The sequence below is a fragment of the Sarcophilus harrisii genome, chromosome 4, assembly GCF_902635505.1.
Source record: "Sarcophilus harrisii chromosome 4, mSarHar1.11, whole genome shotgun sequence".
Classification (NCBI taxonomy): Eukaryota; Metazoa; Chordata; class Mammalia; order Dasyuromorphia; family Dasyuridae; genus Sarcophilus; species Sarcophilus harrisii.
In genome coordinates this window covers 143,456,052-143,483,962 of record NC_045429.1, presented here as the reverse complement: position 1 = coordinate 143,483,962, position 27,911 = coordinate 143,456,052, and positions in this window count along the sequence as shown.

Genomic DNA, 27,911 nt, shown 5'->3' with positions numbered 1-27,911 from the left:
TAACTGTGGGTTATGACCCCATATGGGATTACATAACTGAATGTGGTGGTCAGGAAAAAATTGACAATAATAAAATGTTTCTGAATGCAACAACCAAAAATTAATTCAAAATCAAATTGTAATGAATCAAAGGTATTTCTGGCAGCATTTTACTGTGCTGCATTATGCAACTTCGCAGCAGCCTTAGTTCTGAACACACAACATGCATAGTTTGCACCATGCATGCAAGAATGCTGCCAGAAACCTTTCAGCTCAGATTAAAGAGAGGATTGCATAAAAACTTCTTGGGTAAAAAGGAGTCGCAAGTAGAACAAAGTTAAAAAGTCCAGAGCTAAAAGAAAGCTTTTTTTGTAATAAAGAAATAAAGTCAAGTAATGTGAAGATCGAGTTAGCATCCTGGATACTTTAAAATCAGCCATAATCAGGAAAAGCAAAAGTCCTTGGTTGAAGTGAGAGGAATGGACACAGGAATCTTCATGACCTCTCCTCTTCATCTCCCACCCAGAAGTCACTCTGGCTTGTCTTACTCCACCCTCTAATCCCTTCTCCAATTCTCTGTATACACCAACAGATCGAGCCAGCACAGAATAGTGGGGCGGGCCAGTTTCCAAGAATATGCTAATAGAGTACTGTCCAATAAGTAATTAGCTTTAAGTGCTCTGTTGTCCAAGTGCATCTGCTCAGAGTTTCAGCCCTTTACAAAGTAAAGCAAGCCAACAGGTTCCCTATGGATGCCTGACATGTGCCTCATTCCAAATCTTTCTTCTATCATGTCTTTGATGACAGTGGGAACTCCATTATTTTACAAGTGAGGGAACCAAGGTTCAGAAAATTGAAGTAAAATGTTCAACAGACAGTTTCCATGACTCTAAATCCCATATCAATTCTTTGTGTAATAAATGAATTGATATTAAGTGGGGGAGAGAGAAACAATAGAACATAAAATTATTCATAGGTAGCAACAATAACAAACATGCAAAAATGGGTAAGGGTCAGTTTATATTATGGATTGAAAACAGCTCCTGGAACTAGGAAGATTTGGAAGTCAGGGGCAAATCCTGACTTGGATATATCCTAATTGAGCTTCCCACCTCAAACTCCTTTCCACCCAGCTGCCAAAGGGTTATTACTAAAATCTACCGAGGTTAATAAATTATAGTGGTTCCCACTTGCTTCTAAGATCAGATACAATCTCCTCTGTTTGGCAATGTGATTCCAACCCACTCTTTCTGCTCTATTTTATAGTATTCAAATTCATGCTTGTAGCCAAACTTCTCTTCTTACTGTTTCTCCATCTCCCTTCTCTATGTGTTTTCACAGCCCCAAAATGAACTTCCTCTTCACTTCTGCTTTTTAGAATCTATAGTTTCCTCATAATTCTGTACCTTCTACATGGCCAAATTGGTCCCCCTGCCTCAAGTCTCTCTCTCAAGTCTATCTCTCACAACATTGTCAAAGTGATATATAAAGCATAGGTCTGCTCATGTTATCCTTCTGCACAATAAACTCCCTTTGTGAGTCCATCAGTCGGTCAACTAGCATTTACTACATACCATATACATACTACAAACCAAGCATTGTGCTAGTAATGGGGATATAAAAAAAGGCAGAAAATAGTTTCTGTTCTCAAGGGGTTCACAATCTAATGGGGGAGGTGTGTAAAAATACATACAGGACAAAATATACGTATGGGATAAATTGGAGATAATCAACCGGGAAAGCTTTAAGAATAAGGAAGACTAGAAAAGGCTTTTTGCAGAGGGTAGATTTTACCTGAGATTTAAAAAAGGGATTAGAGAAGCATTGAAGAAGAGATAGAAAAGAAGAACATTTCAAGTACAGAGGAGTAAAAAAGTAAATTGGTACCAGGTTGAAAAGCTTTAAAATTCCAATAAGAGGTGTTTGTATTGTGTCCTATAGTCCTTTGCTGATCCCCATACTAGTGCCTTCACAATGAAATTACATTGGGGTATTCAGAGAAGACTAGCACCTCTATTCAGTCCTTTTCAAGACTATTCATCCATCATTGGGAGACCACCTGTCATGCAACTCACCTGTTGCTTCATCAAGAAGCTGTAGCATGCACAGCAGCTACACCCCAATAAAACCATCTTAATAGATGGGTTAAACCAGTTTAAGAGTAATCAACAGTCCTCAAACCTATTGGGAAGGTAGGGAGATGTCTACTCAAGCATATAAAGACACCACCTGGTGAAATGGGTAGATAAGAACAGTTTGTTCCATCAGATAAGAAGGTAGCTGAAGCAGGCACTGTGGAGCACTTAGAGATTAATCAAGCATTGAAAAAGCCAAAGTCATCCACTGGATCCTGAACCATCACCAGTTATTCTGACTTTTGTCTTGCTACTGGGCTTTGATGACTCAAAAAATCGTCATTTGATGAGCTAAAAACTTTGGTCAACTCTGCCTTACCTAAAGTCAATCTATAAGAAAGTCAAGGTTATTCATCATATCATTGTCCTCTTCAAAAATGAAGGACAAACAATAACGTCTTGCATTTGTCTTGTACATATTCTATATATAGTTATTTATGGACAAATTCAACCCCTTTATGGAATATAAGTTCCTTGAGAACATAAATTCTTCCATTTGTTTTTTATTCCCAGTGCCTGGCATATCATAGGTTCTTAATTAATACGTGTTGACTAATTGAGTAATACTTGATTGTAGGACCACAAGTAAGTCACTCCCTCTTTAATGTTCTAAATCAGAGCTTCTTGGACTTTTTCCTGAGAAATTTGTATGTGATCCTGGGCATATAAGTATATAAAATGAGTATGCAAATTAAATATTTATTGATAAGTCATAAACAAATTTATTTTAAAACAATTGGCATACATATAATTTTACCCTTTATTAAAAACAAAAGCATAGTAATGTGATGGGTGCACTTCTTTATTTTTACATACAGAATTAAATCTTTGAATATTTGATAACTGTTGCCAAATTTTTCATAACCCCCATATTCAATTGCACAACCTCATATAGAGTTATGATCCACAATTTAAGAAGTTTTGTTCTAAACTTTATAAAAGTAAAGTACAGGTGATAATATGCAAAAATAGAACAAATATCTATCTTGGGAGTCCCCTACACTAAAAAAAAAAAATCACAGATCCAGACTTCAGCATCCCTCTGTCCCCTCCCCCCAAAAAAGAGTTTATACTTTCAGTGAAATTCAATGAAAATTTATTCAATAACTAACGTATGCAGTCTTGGCAAGAAAGTCCCAAATGGTGTCACAAAGAGCCGGAGACAATTGAACATCAATAATTAATATACAGAATATTGTATTAGATATTGAGAGAAATGTAAAATTTAGATATTAATAAGAGTTTACATTTAATTAAAGTCCTTATTATGTACCAGATACTGTCCTAAGTACTTTAAAATTATGATCTCATTTGATCTTCACAATAATCCTAGGAATTAAAAACCCAGTTAAGAGATGAGGAAACTGAGGGGACCCACAGCAAATTAGTGTCAGAGTTCAGAGTTGAACTCAGGTTTTCCTGACTCCAGGCCCAGCACTGTATGCACTGTATCTAACTGCTTCTAAGATTAAACACTGTATATATCTTTACAGAATTTACAGTCTCGTAAGAGGCTATTACACATATATAAGTTTCCATAATATATAATATGACATGATAAGTGTAATATTATTACATATAATGAAATATGCAATACAATATTATATGATAAATGTATGTTGATACATATCGTACAATGTTACATGTTAGATACCTATCTACAATACAATATTGTATGATGCATTTAGTATCACTACATATAATATATATCTATAATGCAATATTATATAATAAATATATTGTTATTGCACATAATGCAATGTTGCATGTTAGATATATACATATACAATATTATATAATAAATAATATTATATATAAGACAATGTTATATGTTAGATATATAATACAATACATTATAAATGTAATGTTAGATGTTAGATACATACCTACAATGTGATATTACATGGTAAATGTAATATTATTACATACAACACAATGTGATATGTTAGATACATACATATAATGCAATATTACATGACAAATTTAATATTATTACATATAAAATATAATTGTAATACATTACATGATAAATGTGATATTGTTACATATAACACAATATTACTTGGTAGATACATTGAAAATAGTGTTTTGTAAGATATAAAAGGAAAGGTTGGCTCCAGCTGGGAGGATTAAAGATTATTCTCCATGGAGGAGGGCAACATGAGCACAAATAGAAAATGCAGTGGAAATAGAGCAATGTAAATAATTTAGAATTTAATGTTTTGTGGTTCCTCCTTATGCTTCCATACTCTGATTGATTCATGATTTCATAACAAATATCATCTCATTGTATTCTAACCACAATCTTAGGAAATAGATGCCACTAGAAATATGTTAAGAAAAAATGCACGTTTAATCTATATCAGATTGCTTGCTGCCTTGGGGAGGGGGAAGGAGGAAGGAGAAGAAGAAAAATTTAGAACAGAGTCTTGCAAGGGTAAATGTTGAAAACTATCTTTGCCTATATTTGGAAAAATAAAATGCTATTTAAAAAAAAAAAAGAAGTAGCTGCCATTGTTATACTCATTTGATAGATGAGGAAATTGAGGAAAGCAAAAGGTAAATTACTTGCCTCCAGTCACACAACAAATATTTAGGACTGGATTTGAACTCAATATTTCTTCACCCTAGAGCTGGTGTTCTATGCACTGTGCCATCTAGCAGCTTAATACCTAGCTAATAATCCTGTCAATAAAAATAACTAATATTTATTATTTAAGATTTGCAAAGCCTTTTGCATACTTTTTAATGTGGTATTCACAATAACTCTGTAATTTAGGTGTAACTATTAACCTTATTTTATAGATGAAGGAAATGGATCAGAAAAAAATTAAATGACTTGCCTAGAATTGTATAGTTACAAGTATTCTTGTCAAGATTCAAAGACTGTCTTCCTAACTCCAAATCTACCATTCTATTATATCACATACATAACCCCCAAAATGTGTTTTAATTATTTTTATGCAAATTGTTATCAACAATAATAGCTGCAATTATATATCACAAAGTGTTTGACATTATTTCATTTGAGCTTTATGACAACTCCATTGAAATAGGTAGAATCATCATCCCCATTTTGTACATGAAGGAACTGAGACTGAGAAGTTGTGATTTATCCAGGACCTCACAGCTAATAAGTATCAAAGAGGATTTGAAATCAGGTCTTCCTGACTCCAAGTACAGAATTCTATCCACTTGATTACACCACCTTAATGAGTCTAATAATGTGTTACTTTTTCTGCCATTAGATACAAATTTGTTATGAGGGTTGAGGGGGTTGTTTGTTTTGTTTTGTTGCTTGCTGTTCCTATTCAGTGGGGGAGGTAGCAAGAGGAAGAAGAAATAAATGCTTGTTAATTAGAAAAAATAGAAAAAAAATTTGAAAGAAAATGAGTATCATTAATTTCCCATGGAAGTCTGTAGCTGTCAGTGTTTCACATAGTAGGAAAAAAGAGGGTAGATTTTTATATTCAAGATTTTGGCACTCTTCAAATTAGAAATTGAAACTGTCTTCCCTTTTTAAAAAAGTGATCTAGTCCATTTCAAAGATGGGCAGCTAGGTGATACAGTGGATAGAAGTTCAGGCCTGGAGTCAAGATGATTCATCTTTCTGTAATCAAGTCTGGCCTCAAATATTTTCTATCTTAGTAACCCTGAGCAAGTCACTTAACCCTATTTGCCTCAGTTTCCTTATATATAAAATGAGCTGGAGATTCATCTTCTTGTGTTCAAGTCTGGCCGAAAACACTTCCTATCTGAGTAATCCTGAGCAAGTCACTTAACCCTTTTTTGCCTCAGTTTCCTTAAATGTAAAATGAGTTGGAGAAGGAAAATGCAACTTACTTCAATGACTTTGCCAAATCCCAAATGGGATTAAGAAGAGTTGGACACGACTGAATAACAAAAATTTACCACATCTGGGCCAATCTCATTTCAATCTATATACATTCATTGGTCCTTGCCAGCATAAAGAATGCTTCACAATAGCTATCTCATAGCATAAAATGTAGGCCTTTTCTGTGAAAAGAAAAAAAAAAAAAAAAAAATACAAAAAATTCTCCAGGATGACTCTGTAGCACCAAATTTTTTGAATTATCTTATTGTTGAATTTGAAGGAGATACTCTAAAACATACAGTTCCTGCTGGTATTGGAAAAGACAGAAACATAGTATTTACTTTAATTTTTTTTTTTTTAAATGAAGAGAGCTATTTTAAAAAGCATGTGTTTTTCATAGCATACTTTACTTTCTACCGATGGTTCTAGGGTTTCTATTAGACAGAAAAACAAATTACAAGTCTGGCAACCACAGAGATGAAAGGGGGGGAAAAAATCTCCATAAGTGAAAGGGATTTTAACCAGCGGTAAAGTGATGACAAAATACCACGGCATATTGACAGCATTGTTAAAGCGCCAAATTATACTTAATGATAGTTAACTGATGCCGAGGAGCATGAGGGCCCTTGCATTTCTGACTGCTGATGAAGAAAAGAAAGAGGAAACAGAAGCTCAGCAACCTTCTTCTCCAGAGAGCAGCTAAGCTAAGCAGATCCAGAGATGACATGGTAGCATCAGTCTCAGATCATTGCCCTTCTATGTTACTGCCTGAATTAGGTCAGACTCTGTCCTTCAATTTGCTCTCAATTATTTTATCAGCTTGTAAGAGGCAAATATAGTCCCCAGACAGAAACTATAGATCCAAATTCCAAAATTACCAGTTCAAGTCAGGACTCTGGCCTCTAAGAGGGCAGGTGGGGCTCTGCTTGTTAAAATCAGGCCCTTTCAAAGTGGTGTTTGGTATCCCTTTCAGCTCCATTGGGATCCAGCCCTATAAGAAATGTAATCTTCACCAGGAAATTGTAAGCTGGGAAGCCTGATGAAATGGGGTGGGGATCAGGAGTATAGGCTTCTTAAAACAGTTTGAATTTCTAACTCTAACCCAGTAGCTTGATTTGAGCAGAAGCCACAGCTTGCTCTAAGACCATAGTCCAAAAGGGGTCCAAGACCATTTGCCAATCATTACTCTCAACAACAATTACAACTGGGCCTACAATTGTTAAGACTGACAAGCCAAATGCTTGGATTGATGCCTGGTGAAATGAACTCTGAAGCTGTCTCCAGTAGTGGCAACTGGGGCTGCAAATGGCTTATATTTGCTGATTGAATAAAGAGCCCTAGCTTGTAGTTAAGATTTTCAGACAACAAAAACTCACCTTCTTCTACCTTATCTTTTTTCTTCTTCCTTCTTCTCCTTTGCCATCACCACAATTACAAGCTACTACTAACATAGATTCTGTCCTTTGTGCTATCTGTAAAATGTTTAAAGCTAAAGGAAAATATGAGACTGAAGATATGACCAATAAATTTTAATAGTTACTATAATGTTTTTTGAACAGCTAACATTTTAAAGTTTGTCAATAATTTTATATGTTAGTTGATGCTCATAAAAACCTTATGGAGTACTTATTATTATGCATATTTTGCAGATAAAGAAATTAAAGCTGAAAAAAATTAAAGGACTTGCCCAGGCTCACTAAACCAAGAAATAACTAAGGCAGGATTAGAATTTAGGTCTTCTGCCTCCAGATTTCAACACTCTACTGTTCCACCTACCCGCCTCGTATTTTCTCTTAAATGAAGAAAATCTTGAGCAAATGGAACAAAATATAATCATCTTTAGTGGCCAGAATCCAAAAGAATTATATTAGCTGCACATTCTTCAAAATAGCTGTTTCTAAAAGGATTCATATTGAGAATACTTTTAACAGAAAGCTAAAGATTTATACATGTAGGAATGAGAAAGTCTATAACTCATCAAAGCATTATTTCTTCCATTTAATTTAATAAAAGGAGCAATGGCAGTGATGGTAAAAAATAAGGAGGAAGAGGATGAATAAGAGGAGGAGGAGGAGGAGGAGAAGAAAGAGAATGAGGAGGGGGAGGAGGAGAAAGTAGAGAAAGAGAAGGAATAAAGGGAGGAAGGAAAGAAGGAAGGAAAAAAGGAAGGAAGGAAGGAAAGAAAAAAGGAGGAGAGAAAGAAGAAAGAAAGAAATTTATAGATTAGCCCTTGTAAAAATTTTACACATTTTTTTATTTCAACAGGTATTTACTAAGCATTTACTATGAGCCTAATACTTTTATAAGTACACATATGTATATATAAGCATGTAACAATCCCTGCATTCAAAAGGGATTGCATTTTATTACAAGAGAGCTCTTGTTCCTCTTCATTTTTTTTTTTTTTTTTTTTTTTTTTTTTTTTTTTTTTTTTTTTTTTTTTTTTTTTTTTTTTTTTGCTTACTATGCTATTTCCTTTTCATGTATAATGCTACTTGTAAAGCACACTGGCAGTCTAGGTGCTGAGAGGTTCAGAGGAAAAAGGAGATAGGAAGCAAGAAGAGAAATCTAGCATTAATAACTGTATTCTTAAAGATGGTACCACTTTTTTCTTAGATAATCAAGCAAGTAATCAATAAACACAAATTAAGCAACAGGCTCTTACATATTGTCAACTGTGCTAAATCCTTCTTCATCCTGGGAAAAAGGAAACAAAATCCTATAAAATCTTACAAAATAAATGGGTTTACAATGAATGACTAGAGCAAAATTATCTGAGTGGGTAAAGCCTTCTTCTCCCATTCACCCAATGTGCACACTCAAGCATACACACACACACGCACACACACACACACACACACACACACCCCACCACCACCACCACCACCCCAATATTCCATTTTTAGATGTCACTGACACATAACTCTTAAAGGAAAATAGATTTGAGTCTCTCTATGAGTTGGATTCATTGATCTCTTGGGTCTCTTTTTCTAACAACCCAAGATTCTATTCTATAGGACTAGCTAGCTAGGAGTGACTGACTGAGCTCAACCTAGCTGAATATAGTCTCCATTGGGCTCCCTTACAAAAGATCCTTTATACAACTTTGGAAATGGTATTAAGGGAGTTTTCTGCCAACTGTCTTGAAGGCATCTGGCTCTAGGGGATCAATTCTCTCCTTTTAACTGAGCAAAAGGAGAATCATTAAGGGCAGAGAAAGATGTTTTTTTTTTTTTTTCACTTCCATCTCCAGGAGAGCCCTTCCCATTCTGTGTCCTCAGAATGAAGAGGAAAATTAAGTGAATGTTCTCCAGTTAATATGAAATGCTGATCATCAAATGTGTATAATCATATTTGCTCTACTGATCTGCTCATGGTTGTAGAAAGGAAAATACTCTCTACCCCTTTAAAGACTACAGAAATATAAATTGTTGTCATTATTGTTTCCAAAGTCGATTTCAGACAAATATCAGTTACTATGAGAACCAAGAATAAGAATTTTGCTTTATTAAAGCTTGTTGAAAATACATTTTAAGTCACAAGAGCTGACTTTGAACTAAGGCTCTCTCAAATTTACTCTACAGAAGATATCTGACAATGGAGACCCAATAAGACAAATTAATTTTTCTGCCTTTGCTAAAGCTCTATTTTAGGGCCTATTGGGGTTAAAGTGAAGTTGAGATCATTTCTATAACATAAGCCTACACCTTAGCTGTTTTCCAACATCTGAACATCACTGCTAATATGACCACTTCTCTTGGCCTTCCACAAGTAAGATCCTGTTTCATATCCACAGGAATGGAAATAATAACCAATAACTCACTTTCCTCCTCTGTGGTCTGTGTTTGTGTTTTTGCTCTTGCCTCCTCCTCCTCCTCCTTTCCTGGCTCCCATGTTCTCCACCCCTTAACCACAACTCCACCCAAGTCCTCTACTGTCAGTCAATACTAGATGTACAAAGTTTAATGAACACGTGAAGATAAGTAAACATTTGAGAGGAAGTCTACAGGGGTATCATGCTTACTTAGGCACCAAAAATGTGTATGGATACACAGCTAAAATCAAGTCATATCCCACAGAGTGACTCTCACAAAGTGATCTCTTATAGAGAAGCTGGAGGTCTTCAAGCAGAGACTGAATGACCCGTTGTTAGGGATTTTGTAGAGGAGATTTCTGTTCAGACATAAATTGGACTAGATCAAATCTGAGATAATGTGATTTTGTGAGAATGAGTTTGAGGAGTTCTTTTGGTTTGAGGCAGAAGGAGAAGGTATTTAGAAAATAATTTTGCTTGAAAAGGAAAAGATTTAATGATAATCAAAGATCCATGAAATATGTAGGGACACACAAACAAGTCCCCAAGTTGAACAGCCACATCATTTCTATGAATTAGTGCAGTCCACATGTATTTATTAAGTGCCCACTATGTGTCAAGCACTGCAGTAAGCCCTGAGAGGAAAGAGTAGAGAAAAGAAAAGCAAAAGATATTTTTTAGGTATTCTTCTTATGGGCAGGGTTTCTTCCTTGATGCTATTACTTTCTGTCTCTGTCTCTATCTCTAGTCTCTGTCTCTGTCTCTTTCTGTCTCTCTCTCTGTGTCTCTGTCTCTGTCTCTCTCTCTCTGTCTCTCTATCTCTGTATCTGTGTGTGTGTGTGTCTCTGTCTCTCTGTCTCTATCTCTGTCTCTGTGTGTGTATCTCTGTCTGTCAGTCTGTCTGTCTGTCTCTCTTTTTTTCCATACCTATTATTGCCCAGTTATCAAGCTGGCTCCTCCCAAGGAGCTCACAGTTTAGTAGAAGAAACAATATGCAAACAATTATGTACAAAGATATGTATACAGAATTAACTGAACAGAATCTCAACGGGGAAGGCTAAGATTAAGGAGAACCAGGAAAAAGAAAGTAGGATTTTAGCTGAAATTAAAAGAAGTCAGGAAAGCTAGGAGGTACAGATGAAGAAAGATTTCCAAGGATAAGGGACAGTTATTGAAAAAACTCAGGTTTTAGAGATGGAATGTTGTTTGTGAGAAATAGCAAGGAGGTGAATAATAGGCTGAAAAAGAAAGAGACCACTTGCTGAGTTGTGTTTGGGAGGCCAAATTAAACTTATTCTATTGGCTCTTTTACCATTAAAAAAAAAAAAAAGAAAGAAAGTCTTTGTGGTATGCATTTGCAATCACTCTGGATATCACTAGTCTTGCTTTGAAAAGCTTTAAAATGTCAGTTTCCTTGTTCTTCGACACCGAAAAAGTGATGCACAAATTTGGGAAGTGCTCCTTTTTCTTCTCTTCCATGAAGATTTCTCAGATTTGTTCCAGTATTTTGATAATCTTCAATTCAATTCAATAAAGCTACTCAGAACCAAGTATGGACAAAGACACTGTGCTAGGAACTAGAGAAAAAAGTGAACAGCAACATGGTTCCAATCCTCAGAGGCATGCAACCTTTATATGAGACATGTACACAAATCAATAGGACACAGATTAGAGCATTTTTCCATCTTAAAAAATTTAGTCAAATTGTTTCCAATTTTTAGTATATGCATATTACCTCTTTACCTACTTTCAATCCTAGAAGTTGAGCAGATACTTCCTGACTGACTACAACCCTTACAGTATGTATATATTCTCTGCCAGCTTCCAATCCAGTCCCATAGAAAATTTGGTGAGTCTCTTTTTAGCTATGATGACTCAGGGTCTGGTTCAGTATAATGACAAAAACTTTTCTAATTGTCTGTGAAGCCAGAATTGATGAGTCAGGAAGTACAGAACTGGAATTGTGTAAACAAAAGGTGAGACTTCCTCATCATTCCATATCTTGGCCAGGTGGGGGAGGGGGATGGAGAGTGGTTCCCATTGAGAAAGAATACTTTGAATTTGAACTTCTGGATAGGAGAGGCAGCTGGGTGTATTCTCCCCTATCCAACCACCTTACGTGCATGAGCACATCAAGTCTCTGTTTCTTTTGTGTTTATTCCCTAATATTAGGTCAGTAAGTATTTCATGGTGGACACACAAGAGCAGTGACCTCATGAATTCAAAAGATCCAAAAGTCTCTTCAGAGGTCCCAACGCACAAGAGATGGTAGCTGTAGTCATTGTAGCTGGGAGATTACTAAACAGTAATTTGGAGATTGATGTACCCAAGTATCAACCTTGTGAACATTTCATGATCTGAAGACATTAAAGGTTGGTAGTTAAGCAACTTATTCCAGGAGCAGCTATATCCAGTGAAGAACCAGCACAGAGAGTTGGGCAACAATGGCCATCTTTCCTTTCCTGAGAGAGACAGAAAGACAAACAGAGACAGAGACAGAGAGATAGACACAGAGACAAAGAGAGGCTCAGAGAGACAGAGACAAAGAGAGACAGAGAGTAACAGGAGCATTAGGGGAGAAGCTCCAACAGAGGGAGTGCTTTGGTCCAGCAATAGATGAGCCATCCAAGAGAAAACTATGTCTAAGGTGAATTTCATAGGAACTTTTTGAAGTACCCTATGACCATGTGTTCACTGCAAATATGCCTACCACTATACCACTGTATATGTATGCCACAGATTTGACGCCCCTCAAGGTTTTTCTTATGGGCAAGGGAAAGTGTGTTTTTAGTTTGAAGGGATATTTTTTAGGGTACAATTATGTAAAACATTTCTATATTCATCATTTCATATGAAAATTTAAACAAAAAGAAAAAAGAAAGAAAGTGAAAAATAGTATGATTCGGTCTACATCTAAACAATATCAGTACTTTCTCTAGATGCAAATTGTATGCTTCATCACAAGTTCTTTGCATTAGTTTGTTTTGGATTGTTGTGTTGTTGACACTAGCTAAATCATTCACAATTCTTCATCAAACATTATAACTGTTACTATGCACAATGTTTTCTTGGTTCTTGCGTCAGTTCATTTAAGTCTTCCCAGGTTTTTCTGAAATTATTCTATCTGTCATTTCTTATAGCACAATAATATTCCATTATAATCATATACTACAACTTGTTGAGCCTTTCCATAATTGATGGACATCCCTTCAATTTCCAATTCTTAGCTACCATAAAAAATTATCATAAATATTTTTATAGAAATAGGTCCTCTCCCCTTTTTTTGGATGTCTTTGGGATATAAACCTAGCAGTAGTACTGCTAGATTAAAGGGACACAATTTTATAGCCTTTGGGACATAGTTTCAAATTACTCTCTAGAATCCTTGGATCAGTTCACAACTCCGTCAACAATGCATTAGCCTCCCAGTTTTGAGGGGATGTTTTATACTAACTATTTTTGCTATACTATTTTAATAAACACTTGCTTAAAACCAGCTGAGGCTACTTGCTGATTATGAAGGGAAAACATATCAGTGCAGATTCCTGAGAAACAGTCCATGAGGATTACTTCAACTAGCCTAAGAATTTTAGCAGACAGTCTCCCAGTGCAGAGGAGATACTAAATTACATGAGTTTGATCTAGAATAATTTGGGGGCATTGTATATTTGTAAGGGCTCACTAGAGAGATTCTCCTTCCAGCACTGTCCTTGAAAATCCTGGTTTTCAGGAGATACAGAAAAATCAGCATTTTTTTCTTTTGCCTTAGGCTATAAATAGACACTTTTTTCTGATGTTTTTGTTTATCAGTCAACACAGTTCCTTTACGATAATTTTTAGTTATTTGAATGCTGAAATACCTATATTTGTTGTATTACTGTGCCCACTTATTCATCAGCCAAATATTTCACTGTACATAAACCAAAATATCCTTTTGTTTTCTTCTTTTTTTGCTTTTAAGCAAACCTAGAGATCCTTATGAACTAAAAATCCATAGGACAAAATTTATCTGATAACTTAGAAACCCCAAATAATCAGTCCCATGTTTCATCCCTACTGAGAACCTCATATCTCATTGGGAATTTTCCTGACTATATTTTCTTTTAAAGTTATTCTACTTGTCCTAGGGAAGGATGAGTTCATATCTCCAGTTGGATTCCTTACATGTCTCAAGGATCTTTGGAGCAATTTTCTGTGATTAAATTCAGTCTGGGTAGGTGAGTCCAGAGTAGAGGAGCCCTTTAATGGGGAAAAAAAGGACAAACACCTCAGTTCCCAGTAGTATTTTACTTTGGCATTTGATATCCAACTGAATCCAGAGCCCCAACACCAAGGACTCTCCTCCCCACCTCCCAAATGAGTCAAGTTTATCTACACAAGCACTAAACCAAGTTGATTTGGTTTTTCACTTGAAAGCAGAAGGAATTACTACTATTCCACAAGAGGTTTCTAATCTCTGTGGGAGGAGCCCCATGGAGCTCCAAGCTTTTCTTCCAAAATAGCTTGACATTTTCTTTGCCTTTTTCCCTACTGCCTTTGGATTAAGTAAAGCCATTAAAACCACCAAGACAGACACTTTTATAGTACTAGGCAAGCAGCAATCTCTGATAGGCTTTGTAGAATGTTGCTTATTGAAAATTCCAAACTCGGTATCTATAAGCGATTATGATTTCTTCCTATAAACTTGGGCATTATGAGATCTGTGCCTCATGGATTTTTCTGATACCATTAATATATTAAATAATAAATATAAATCATGGTATAAGCTTCCATTCCTCATTATAAGCCCTGGATTTTGAACTCTAGACTATTTAATTTTATTAAGTACCTATAATATGCCTTAATCGAAATATGATGTTACATTTCAGAACACAAAAACTAATTTTTAAAAATGTCTGTAGTTATGTCCAACTCACCTTCCTTTTCCCCAAAAAAGTCTTTTGTGTGGTACAGATATAGAAAAATTTAAAAATATAAATCTTTAAAGTCTTAGTGAACATTGACTAGCTAATCTTTTCACTGTGTCTCTATTTGTCCTAACTTAATAGATGAAGAATATAAAAATCAATAAAGTTAACTGAACCACCAAAGGCCATACAACAATTTAATCTCATTGCTAGGTTGAGAATTTAGAGAAATCTCCCAGTGCTATACTCAACCAAATAGTTCACTTTAGATCATAAAACATTAAAGCTTTTTTATGACATTAAAAAATATTTTAAGAGAAAGAGGAAACTTCTTTCAAGAATCAGTGTGGTTGATTCTCCTGTTTGCAAATAGAATAATACTAACAAGTCACTTTGCAGGATCTGTGAAGTGAAAAAAGGTTCTCTTCATATTCCATTATTAGATCTGCATCTCCAATCACTTCATGTTGGTGGAAGGGGGAAGGGAAAGGAAAGGGATGTTAAGAATGTAGAATAGAAAAAAAACATTTCACTTCCACGACTGATAGCTAACAGGATCACCAGCACTGGAGCTTGGCTCTCCTTTCAATAGAAACAGCAAAAGTCCTGCTGAGTAAAGGTGGGAGAGGGGGAAGGGAGAATTATAGAGGCATTGAATATTGGCTAGTTTCTAGGACCTCAGACCTCACCTTTATCCCTTCCTCAAGGTGGGAAATATCAGCAAGTCATTACTGACAGTGTGAGGCATAAGTAAGTAGTGTGCAGGAACCAGTATTGGACTGGCAGTCAATTTTGATGTCATTTATTACAAGGCTGTATCCTTGAAGAATTCACATAAATTCTTAGAATTGGTTGACTAATCTGAGTCCTATCTTGCAGAGTTGTTTTGAAGATCACCTATGATAACCTGTGAAAATGCTTTGTAACACAAGATATAAATGTGTGAAGCTGGGGGAGGAGGGAAGAGGAAAACTAAAGAAAGAGGCATTGAACGAACATCAGCTAGTTTTTAGGGCCTCAGACCTCACCTTTATCCCTTCCTCAACAGATTAAGAACACATTTATACCTTGTGTTACAAAGCATTTTCACAGGTTATCTTAGGTGATCTTCAAAACAACTCTGCAAGATAGGACTCAGATTAGTCAACGAATTCTAAGAACTTCCGTGAATTCTTCAAGGACACAGCCTTGTAATAAATATCAGCAAAACCGACTCAGTCCAATACTGATTCCTGCACACTACACACTTATGCCTCACATTGTCAATATTGCTGATATTTCCCACCTTGACCACTAAAGACAATTATGTGTGTTCACTGAGAGCCATGTACACAAGAGTACACAAGGAGAAAGCTGTTGAAACATGAGATGAACAAAGCACAAATGCAGGATTGGGATGGGAGGTGTGGGAGGAGGGTAAATATTTAAAGAAATTAGAGGCAGAAGAAAGTGTTCATTAACCAGTGGTTCGCCTACTTCAAGGCAATAGCTTTTAAGGATCAACAGCTTTCAAATCCTTACAGTAGCTGTCAACTTGCCTCTGTCTATTCATAGGATCTTAGATTTAGAGCTAAAAGGAACTTTAGAGGTCATTTTATTCAGTCTGTTCATTTTACAAATGGGAAAATTAAGAGGTTTAACTGATGTGCCCAAGGTCCCACATAAAATAAGGGACAGGGGGAAATTACTGTTGAGATACATTGTTTAATTCCATAATTAGAATGCTTGCAAAAATATATAAAACAAGGACATTCTTGCTCATAGTGAGATTCCTTCCCTATTATCTGTTTGTGAATCATTATGATGTCCTGCCCACTTGAGTCTGAGTCCTGGAAGAAGTGTCTCAACTATTTGTTTCCTGGGAGAGCTAGGATCCCTGATCAGGAATCTGCTTTTCATATGGCATATATGAGCAGCAGGAGAAACGTAAGCAGCTGGCATTATGATGGGGGAGGGGGAGGGAAAAAGGGAGAGAGAAGGAGAAAGAGAGAGAGAGAGAGAGAGAGAAAGAGAGAGAGAGAGAAGGGGGGAAAAAGAGAAGGGGAAGGAAGGAAGGAAGGGAAGAAGGGAAGGGAAGGAAGGGAAGAAAAGGAAGGGAAGAGAAGGGAGGAAGGGAAGGGAAGGAGAGAGGGAAGGAAGGAAAGAAGGGAGGAGCAAAAACAGTCCTTGACCTCAAGAAGTTCATATTCTAATGGGAGAGAATACATATAAATAATTAGGTACATGAAAGATTTATATAGAGTAAATGTAAGTAATTTCAGAAAAAACACTAGCAGTTGGAAGAACATTCCAGGCACAGGAGACAGATAGCAGAACAAAGGCAAGAAGGGAATGGAAGAGTGTCATATTCAAAGAACAGTAATTAGACCAATGTTTCTGAGTTTTAAAGTATGTAGAAGAAAATAACTCAAAAACTCTCAAAAGGTAAGAAAGGTCAAGTTATGAAGAACTTTTAATGCCCACAGAGGAATTGCTAACTGATCCTACAAGTAAGTGAAAGCCATTGTAGCTTATGTAGTAGGTAGCTAACATCTTGATATGTGATTGGAGGATGGTTTTGAACAAAGAGAAGCTTTACGAATGAAAACCAATTAGAAAGCTACTGCAATAGTCCAAGTGAAAAATTATAGTGGGGGGGGGGGGGGCGCGGGGGCAGCACTAAAATTCTAGTCCAGGAAAAAGCATGAGCAAAAGGATAGAAATACCCACAGAGTTTGGAAGGGGAAAGGAGAGGGGGAAAGTGAATGATAAGTTGTTTCTTTTTTTCCTTTGGTTAAGTTTTGGGGTTTTTTTGGCTAAAGGAAAACAGGAGTAAGAAATGATTGAAGAAGTAGGTTGCATTTTTGTTTTTGTGAAGGAGCTTGAAGGACAGCCTAAAGACTTTAGATTTAATCCAATAAGCAATGGGGAGTTACTGAAAGTCATTGAGCAAAAGGATGCAGTGAATAAAATGCTATTGTAACAGAAATCACTTGGTATGTAGAATGCAATGTATGCTTTGTGACAACGATGACACAGGCAATATGGTGTGTAGGATGGAATAAAAGGGGAAATAGCTAAAGATAAGGATATTATTAGAAAATTATTTTAGTAGTCTAGGAGTAGAGATGATGCTGGCCCTACAAGGGAAATAATAATGAGAATGGCCAAAAAAAAAAAAAAAAAAAAAAAAAAGAATGAATAATAGAATTCTATATTCTAATGAGTGGGAATCAGGAAGATTCCACTTCCTGAGTTCAAATTTGGCCTCAGATACATGGCTAGCTATGTGACCCCAGATAAGTTACTTACCCTGTTTGCCTCAGTTTTCTCAAGAAAATGGCAAACCACTCCAGTTTTTTGCCAAGAAAATCCCAAATGGGGTCACAAAGGGTTAGATATTATTGGACAACAACAATCTGTTATAGTAGTATCATAAATAATACAAGAATGGACCCTGGAGCCCATCTATTCCAATTCCTGCATTATACAGTTGCGTAAACTTAGGTCCAAGGGAGAGTATGTGACTTGATCAATATCTACACGGGTAGTCTCTGGAATGAGATTTCAACCCAAGCTCTCCTAATCTAGAGGCAATCCTCTTTCTAGTACATTACAAATAAAGAATCAATAGATCTTGATGAAACTGGTTATCAGAAAAGAAGAAAGACTCAAGAATGACTACAAAATTTCTAGTCTGAGTGGATGGGAGAATACCTTTATATTGACAGAAACAGGAAATTCATAAAGAGAATTAGGTTTAGGTTTAAAATGATGTATAATGACCCCTAGATGGAGTTATGGATGATTAGACAGTAGCTAGGTGACAGAGTAGATAAAGTTCTGGACCTGGAGTCTGGAAACCCTGAGTTTATAATCCTACCTCAGAAACTTACTAGCTATGTGATCTTAGACAAGTCATTTGATTTCTCTCTGGGCCTCAGTTAACTCATCTATAAAATAAAGATAATAACAATATCTACTTCCTAAGATTATTGGGAGGATAAGATAAAATGTTTGTAAAGTCTTTTGTAAACCTTGAATTACTCTAAAAATGATACATATATATATATAATTTTTTTAGCTTTTGTGTGTTAATAAAATTATAATATCCAGATAGAGGAAGTCATAATCTCACTATAATATATGGAGATCAGATCGCATCTAGAATATCATGTCTAATTTGAGATGGCATATTTTATTTTTTTAGCTTTTTATTTTCAAAATACATGTATAAATAATTTCTAACATTCAAAACCCCATGTTCCAAATTTTTTTCTCCCTCCCTTCCCCCACATGCTTTCCTAGACAGCAAGCAATCCAATATATGTCAAACATATAATATTCCTTTATACACACTTCCACAATTATCATGCTTCACAAGAAAAATCAAGTCAAAAAGGAGAAAAAATGAGAAAGAAAACAAAAAGCAAGCAAACAACAACAACAAAAAAGGTGAAAATATTGTTATGGCCCACACTCAGTCCTCACAGTTCTCTCTCTGGGTGTAGATGGCTCTCTCCATCACAAGACCATTGGAATCACCTCACTGCCAAAAAATAAAACAAAACAACAAAAAAAAGCCACATCCATCAGAATTAATCATAACACAACCTTGCCATTGCTGTGTACAATGTTGTCTTGGTGCTACTCACTTCACTCAGCATCAGTTCATGTAAGTCTCTCCAGACCTCGCTGAAATCATCCTGCTGATCTTTTCTTATAGAACAATAATATTTCATAACATTCATATACAATAACCATTTTCCAACTGATGGGCATCCACTCAGTTTCCAATTCCTTTGAGGTGGCACATTTTAAAAGAAGAATTAACAAACTGGATGGCATAGAAAGAAGGATGCCAAGACTGGGGTGATGGTACAAGGGAATATAGTGAAGGAGACAGATAAGAAGGAAGGAACTGAGTTTTAGAAATTGGAGTAAAAGGGAAGTCTAAGCAGGGATATGACAGCTGTTGAAATATTTAAAGGTCTGCCATCTAGAAGAACACATGATTTTGTTTTGCATTATCTGAGAAGGCTAGAAAGCAATGGGCAAAAATTTCCCAGAGAAAATTTTGGCTCAATATACAAAGAACTTTCTAAAAGTAGGCTTCCTGGTAAAAGAGTGATCTCCCTTTCACTAAAGGTATTTGATCAAAGGACAGATGAGTGTTGAACATACTTTTAATTTCCCTTTAGATACCAATATTCTGTGTCATATTAAGTGATTAAAAGTTCAGTTGGAGGAAAGACTTAAATGAATCAATATAAAGTGAAGTGAACAAAGACAGAGCAATTTATATTCTAGCAAAAGTAACTTTGAAAAACTTTAGAACTCTGATCAAAGCAATTGCCAATCATGATTCCAGAAGACCTATAATGAAGAAAGCTACCCACCTTCTGAGAAAGGTGATCAATGAAATATGCAGAATGAGATACACATTTGCTTAATTATCACCAATATAGGAATTTCATGTTTGTTTATGCATATTTGTTACAAAGATACTATTTTGGGACAGTTAGGTTGTACAGTGGATAGAGTACCAGCCCTGAAGTCAGGAGGACCTGAGTTCAAATTTGAACTCAGACACTTAATACTTCTTAGCTCTGTGACCCTGGGTAAGTCACTTAACCCCAATAGCCTCAGCAACAACAAAAACAACAAAAAGATACTGTTTTTCTTTATTGGGGAGGAAACTAATAGACTTAAGGCTAAAGAAAATACTTCAAATTTTTAAAAAGTGTTTTTTTAATGACCTGAGCCCTTTGGGTTGAGAAGACTACTATAGTCTTACATGTGGAGATTATTCATATTTTTGAATATTTTTATTTCACTTAACATTACAAGATATTAACAAGATTCAATTATCACCATTATAACTGTGGTACTTTCTTCACAACACTGGGATATACCACTAGCATCTTAAACTCAAAACTGAGACAGAGTGCTATAGGCTTAGAATTAAGAAAACCTGGCTTGAAAATTGCCTTAAATGATTATTAACTGTGGGATTCTAACAAGTCATTTGCCCTCTCTAAACCTATTTTCTCATAGCCCTAACTCAGTGGGATATTGTGATGATGAAATGAAAAAATATGTGTAAAGCTCTTTGCAAACCTTAAAGCACTAAATAAATGTTAGCTATCTTCTCCCAAAAACCTGGCTCTCCTCTTAAATGTTCTGCTTCTGTTAATATTAATCAATAAGTCAATCACAAAGCATTTATTAAGTGTCTAATGCAGGCCAAATGTTTTCCCAATTACACTCTCAAAACCTCCAGTTACCAAGTTCTGCCACTTCTAGGACCTCTACAATTTCTTCTGAATTACCCTCCTCCTTTTCCTCTCCAATTCCCAGATACCTTTATTCGGGCTCTCATCACTTCTTATTTGGACTAATTATATTAACTTCCTCCATATCATTATTAATGTTAATCTTAGGATCACAGACTTAGAACTGAAAGGGACCTCAAAGTCCAAACCCTTTATGCTTTATGGGAGGTTCAATGACTAGCCCAGGATCACAGAAGTCCTCCAATTCCAGAGACCATACACTTTCTGGGATACCACACGGTGCTTAAGCAATCACTTTCCTGCTCAAAAACCATCAGTGACTCCTCATTACCTACCAAATGAAAATCAAATGCCTGAATCTAGCATCTAAAGCATCATATAAACTTGTTCCAACCAATGTTCACACACTATCCACTTCAACCAAATTGGACTATTCCCCACTTTTTTCCTGATCTCTCGCACTTCCCTATGTTTGTACACCCCCTCATCAAGCAGATCTCTCCCAAACCCATCAAAATCATAAAAGAAGTTCATAGATGTATAATTTAAAATGATCTTAGAGGCCATCTAGTGTAACACATTTTTACAATTGAGTGAACTGAGACACAGCTCTTGAGTGATTTGTCCAAGATCACATAAATAAATTCATTTTCCTCCTCTGAGATGCAGTTCAGGTATTTATGCTTCAGTGGTGCCTTTCCTTATCGGTCCATCTAGAAGTAATCCCTCCCACCTTCAAACTCTTAGGTCACTCTGTCCTCTGTTGCAATCTTTATTATATTCTAATTTGTATTATAGTTACTAAAGAGCATTTCACATTCTCTACTCTCTCATTAGTCTGCAAGCTCCATAAATGCAGAAGCTACTTAATTTTTCATTTTTGTATTCGAGTACTTAACTAGGTCAATTTCACAGTATATGTTGGATAATTTTTTTAAAAAATTAATTTAATTTCTCTTTTGCAACATGGTTGATATTAAATGATGAGAACAGGAGAGAAATGGTCTAATTGAAACAAGTATTTCTTGAAGTTGCAATCAACACCTGTTTTAAGAGTTTGGTATGTTTTGTAACTAAGTAAGTTCAGGAGTGAAAGTTAGCAATAACATGTTACTTATGTATTTGTTAGCGATAATACCTGTTGCAAAGAAAAACTACTTAGACTGCAACCAATTCACAAAAGAATTGTTTTTATAATTCATATAAATAAATAATAATTAAGAATAAATAAACAACAAAATCATTTGTTAAAATATTTACCTTATACCATGATTATAAATTTTTATAGAAATATTGACTAACTTTTGTTTTAAATAAATTAATTTCAACAAAAAAGGGCTATAATCAATCCTATTAGACTATTTGAGAGCAGTGCCCCACAAGGAGACATTCAGGCCCTAATTAAAAGTCCTTTTTCTATCACAATTCTCAAGATGATGGAGGAAATACTATGCAGAAAGTTTATAATTTGGTAACTTACACTATTACTTTTAGTAGAAATCACTTTGCAACCTCAGATTGCTGCCTTCTTGTTTTTGGAATCAGTGAAAAAGGGAAGAAGAAGAAAAGTTGTTCACAGGCCTACAATTTTACTCAGTCCCCTCTAATTGAACTCTTTGTCTCCCCCGCCCCCCACTAAACCCTTCCTTCTTCATAAGTTTCCTATTAAGATGGAGGGGATCATTGTCTTCTGAGCACCTAAGCAGGGACTGTCATTTGCCTTTTGTTGTATAACCAGGCTTAGTACAATGCCTAAGATTAACTGGTTGGCTAAGATGTCCATTCACCTCAATCCAATTCAAAAATAGCAGTCAATAATAAAACAAAAGCCTGGGAGTGGAATTTCTTTGAAGGAAGAAATCCAAATTATTACCAAACTACATGAAAAGTGCAATTAGTACATGAAAACTAATTAGAAAAATGCAAACTAAAGCAAATTTGATATCTTCCCTTATAGTGCTCAGTCTGTCGAGATTGACAAAAGAGGGAAATGATAAGAGTTGGAGACACTGGAAAAGCAGTACATGAAAGCACTGTTGGTAGAGCTGTGAATTGTATCCCCAATCTGGGTGAGCAAGTCCCTGTCATAACAAAGAGAAGGAAGTCAGAAAGATGTAGTGAATAAATGGCAGGCTTTAGTGTCCCAAAGATCTGGGTTTCCACAATGAGGGTGCCTCACGCTGATGACATTATAGGTCCAAATCAAAAGTATTGCTGGAAATTGAACTAAAGTTCTTCCATTCATTCCAAAGAACTATTTGAAGATGTTGAAAGAAGAATGAATCCTCCCCACTTCCATTCAATAAGTGGTTTATTTATTTTAAATTGAAAATAGCTCTTAAAAGTAAAGTATTATATACTTTAACATATTTAACATGTATGAGACTACCTGCCATCTAGGGGAGAGGGTGGAGGGAAGGAGGGGAAAAGTTGGAACAGAAGTTTTTTGCAAGGGTCAATGTTGAAAAATTACCCATGCGACATTGATGCATTGTTGGTGGAGTTGTGAACGGGTCCAACCATTTTGGAGAGTAGTTTGGAACTATGCTCAAAAAGTTATCAAACTGTGCATACCCTTTGATCCAGCAGTGTTACTACTGGGATTATATCCCAAAGAGGATTATAAAGAAGGGAAAGGGACCTGTATGTGCACGAATGTTTGTGGCAGCCCTTTTTGTAGTGGCTAGAAACTGGAAACTGAATGGATGTCCATCAGTTGGAGAATGGCTGAATAAATTGTGGTATATGAAAATTATGGAATATTACTGTTCTGTAAGAAATGACCAACAGGATGATTTCAGAAAGGCCTGGAGAGACTTACACGAACTGATGCTGAGTGAAATGAGCAGGACCAGGAGATCATTATATACTTCAACAACAATACTAGATGATGACCAGTTCTGATGGATCAGGCCATCCTCAGCAACGAGATCAACCAAATCATTTCTAATGGAGCAGTAATGAACTGAACTAGCTATACCCAGAAAAAGAACTCTGGGAGATGACTAAAAACCATTACATTGAATTCCCAATCCCTATATTTATGCACACCTGCATTTTTGATTTCCTTCACAAGCTAATTGTACAATAATTCAGAGTCTGATTCTTTTTGTACAGCAAAATAATGTTTTGGTCATGTATACTTATTGTGTATCTAAGTTATATTTTAATATATTTAATATCTACTAGTCATCCTGCCATCTAGGGGAGGGGGTGGGGGGGTAAGAGGTGAAAAATTGGAACAAGAGGTTTGGCAATTGTTAATGCTGTAAAGTTACCCATGTATATATCCTGTAAATAAAAGGCTATTAAATAAAAAAAAAAAAGAAAAAGAAAAATTACCCATGCATATGTTTTGTATATAAAAAGGCTATAATAAAAAATGTAATATAAAAAAACTAAAGTATTAAAGAGGAAAGGGAAGAGAGAGAGAGAGAGAGAGAGAGAAACAGAGAGAAACAGAGAGGCAGAGACAGAAAGAGACAGAGAGACAGAGACAGAGAAATAAAACCTCCCAGAGAGAAACAGACAGACAAAAACAGTCAGATTTACACAAAAAGAGAGAAAGAGAAACAGAGAGACATTGAGAATGCAATTTCAGTGTGATTTACAAGATTTTATTTTGTCAAACTTGGTGTGTGAGTGTGGGTGTATGTGGGTGTATATGAATATATACATACCTATATATAATATGCATACATATACATAAACATGTATATATGTATGTGTGTGTGTGTATATATATATATATATATATATATATATACCCATATTTTTATTTCTCATATCTATTCTTGTAGCCCTGACAGTGTGCAATTCCTATAGACAGCCCTAGCTGAACAATCCATTTCTCTTGACCCACAGTTTCTGCCCAGTCAGGCCTCAAAAGCACTAGTATACAAGCATTGCTTTCAAACAACACACTGCAAACCTGGATAAACACACTGTGCCATCCCACCCTTGATGTGCCACATGTGCTTCTAGAATTACAACTTTGCTCCATCGGTTGCATCCTGTACAGTGGAAAGTAGGTGATAACAGGTTTTATTGAAATGGTTTGAACATTCTAATATTCACAACCGAAGCACAAGATCATAAGGTTAAATTTTTAGAGCTTAAAGACACCTTTGAGATCCTGTCAGTGAGGAAACTGAGACCCAGAGAGATTGTCTTGGCCAGAGTCACACAAGTAATAAGTGACAGAGTTGGGTTACCAATCCATCACATTTTAAAGAAACAATGAAGTCCTATTTTCTGATATTGTTGGGTAAGTCAGCATTAAAAAGGGAGGGGGGAAACTATAATGATTTTTGAACTTTGATTTAGAAACAGCAACATCAATATAACTTATAAATATATTTACTAAAGTTTATATAAGCTATTGCTTTCCCCTGTTCTACTGTAAATGAATCAAAATGGAAAAATCAGAATTAAAAGCATGCTATTTGTAATTTAAGTTTTTGTGTGTGGCACTTTCTTGAAAACATATTGGTAGGTAGCTTTTATGGAAATGATTTGCTTATAACTCATTGCTAATTAAAATGCCCTTCAAAAGCCTCTTAATAATATGGGTTAATACTATATAATAAAATCAATGGAACAAAAGTCATTACTTTCCTTCTTGCAGAGACAAAGTGGCATAGCCTGGAGGAAAATATTTGACTCCTGGTCTTATCCATTTTATATAACCATCATATTTCAGTTTACTATCATAATTTTTTCCTTCCATTTCTAAAACTATTATTATTCAACACAAAACATTTTTATGACTATATAGGAAATATATTTCCCATCAAAATAACAACTATGGAATTATGTATATGTCAAAATACTTATTATGTGTGACTTTTTTCCCAATTTGAAAAAAAAAAAGTCTGATGTTCATCTATTTGAATCAAAATTTTTCCCAATTCCTCATTTTTCTTAGTGGGTATTTCATTCTGGATCTTTCAGGTTGGCTAATACTAACATGTACAATTTTAGATTCCATATCAAATTCTGTTTACCCTTTGATCCAGCAGGGTCTCTACTGAGTCTGTATTCCAAAGAGATCATTAAAAAGGAGAAAGGACCCACATGTACAATTATAGCAACCCTTTATGTAGTAGATTGATAACAGCCTAAATTCACTCAATTTGGAGAAAATATGCTGAATTTGCATTGGTAGAGAAAATATCCTGTACCATACAAAAAAAAAAAAAAATCACAGATTCAATCTCTACCCCCAAAATTAGAGACCATATCTATATTAACAGCCTTATAGAACAATAGGCTTTCTTAAGGGAAGGGATCCTTAAAGATAACCTAGTGAAAACACTTAATTTGAAAGATGAGAAGACTGAGCCCCAGATGAAGTTACTTTCTCACTAATACACAGCTCTTCATTAGCAAACCTAGGATCAGTTCTTATTCCTCTTCCAAAGAGCTTTACATAATAGTTACTTATCTCCATTAGACTGTAAGCTTCCTGAAAATAGGAACCTTCTCTGACATATATTTGTAACTTCAACAAACTCCTTTTTCTTTGCCCATAGTAAGCAAATGTTTATTAAATGAATGAATAAATAGAGAAAAATTAAGTCAAATTGAAATTAGAAAACAGATCCTCTTTCCAGGAGGTGGGGAGGGAGTGATGGAAAAAAAAAAAATACATGATAATTTTGTTGTATATTTGAAAGAAATAGAAAATTGTGCAGAGTAAATTTGCAATTTCATTCACAATTGTCTTTTTTAAAAAGTCTTTAAAATACTATGTTATAAAAATACTTATTTTATTCAATAAGTTAAAAAAGAAAATTAAAAAAAGAAAACAGATCCTTTGACTTTAAATATATCATTCTTTTCATTCCCTCATAGTATTTCTTTCTCCAAAAATATTCTGTCAAACATATAGGGAAGGCAGGAGGGATGCAAAGAAGAGGAAGGAGTGCAGTTAGTAAATAAGGAGGAGCTAAGTGGGAATAGAGAAATAAATTTTAATCAGATGATTTTGAAATCCTGGCTATTCCCTCTGCTTATACCAGGAAGCAAAAAACATAGTACTGGACAGAATTAGTATTTAATAAATATTTATTGAATCAGAAATAGTAAGCTATTTTGCCTGCCATGGTCCTTCCCCCTGCCACTTAAGGAATCTTCTGACTTTCCCCAAGTTACCCCTGAAAAAAAAAAAAAATGGGACAAGGAAGGAGTATACTGCAGAAAATATTTTATTGACTTTCTTCTTAAAATGTGGGAAATGGGAAGGATTAACTAAAAGGGAAGAATATGTTAATACATGGAACATACTGCACCTTCTTGATTGGTATTCTAGTGTAAAACTTGGAACAATCAAAAATTAAATGGAAATTTATTATATTTGCTGAATGATTTCTTATACATCTAAAGTCTGCATGTGACTTAGTCATGCAGACAACAGATTTTGTTGCTGCAACTGCTAAGGAAAGCAGTTCTTGCCATTTGACAGATCCATGTAAAGACAAAACATTTATTGCCTGCTCCTTTTAAAAATCTTCTCAGAAGCCATATAGTCTGTAATATGTACAAATAAAATTAAGAAGGGAAAGCATTTTCTATCCCTGTTTCATCATAAAGGGAAAATGGCTAACACTGAATATCCTTTATAATAAATGTACTTTTTTGTGAAAAAGAAGAGAATTTTTATTTTTATCACTATAGGGCAAAACCTGGCTAAAGAGTGACCCATAAAGATTGATTAGCACACTATTTTTTAAATTTGTGTCCTCAGAACCTAGCACTATTCCTGGTAAGAAGAACATACTTAATCAGTGTTTGATTGGTTGGTTGATTGATTTCTGTTTCTCACTGATTTGGGAACTTCCCTGGGAACACATTCTCATTCTTTACCATGTATATGTAAATGCTCACTAGCCAGCTCTTTAGAAACACTGGACATACTTTTAATTTTAATCTGCATTAGTAACATTTTCTCCATAACTTTCTTAA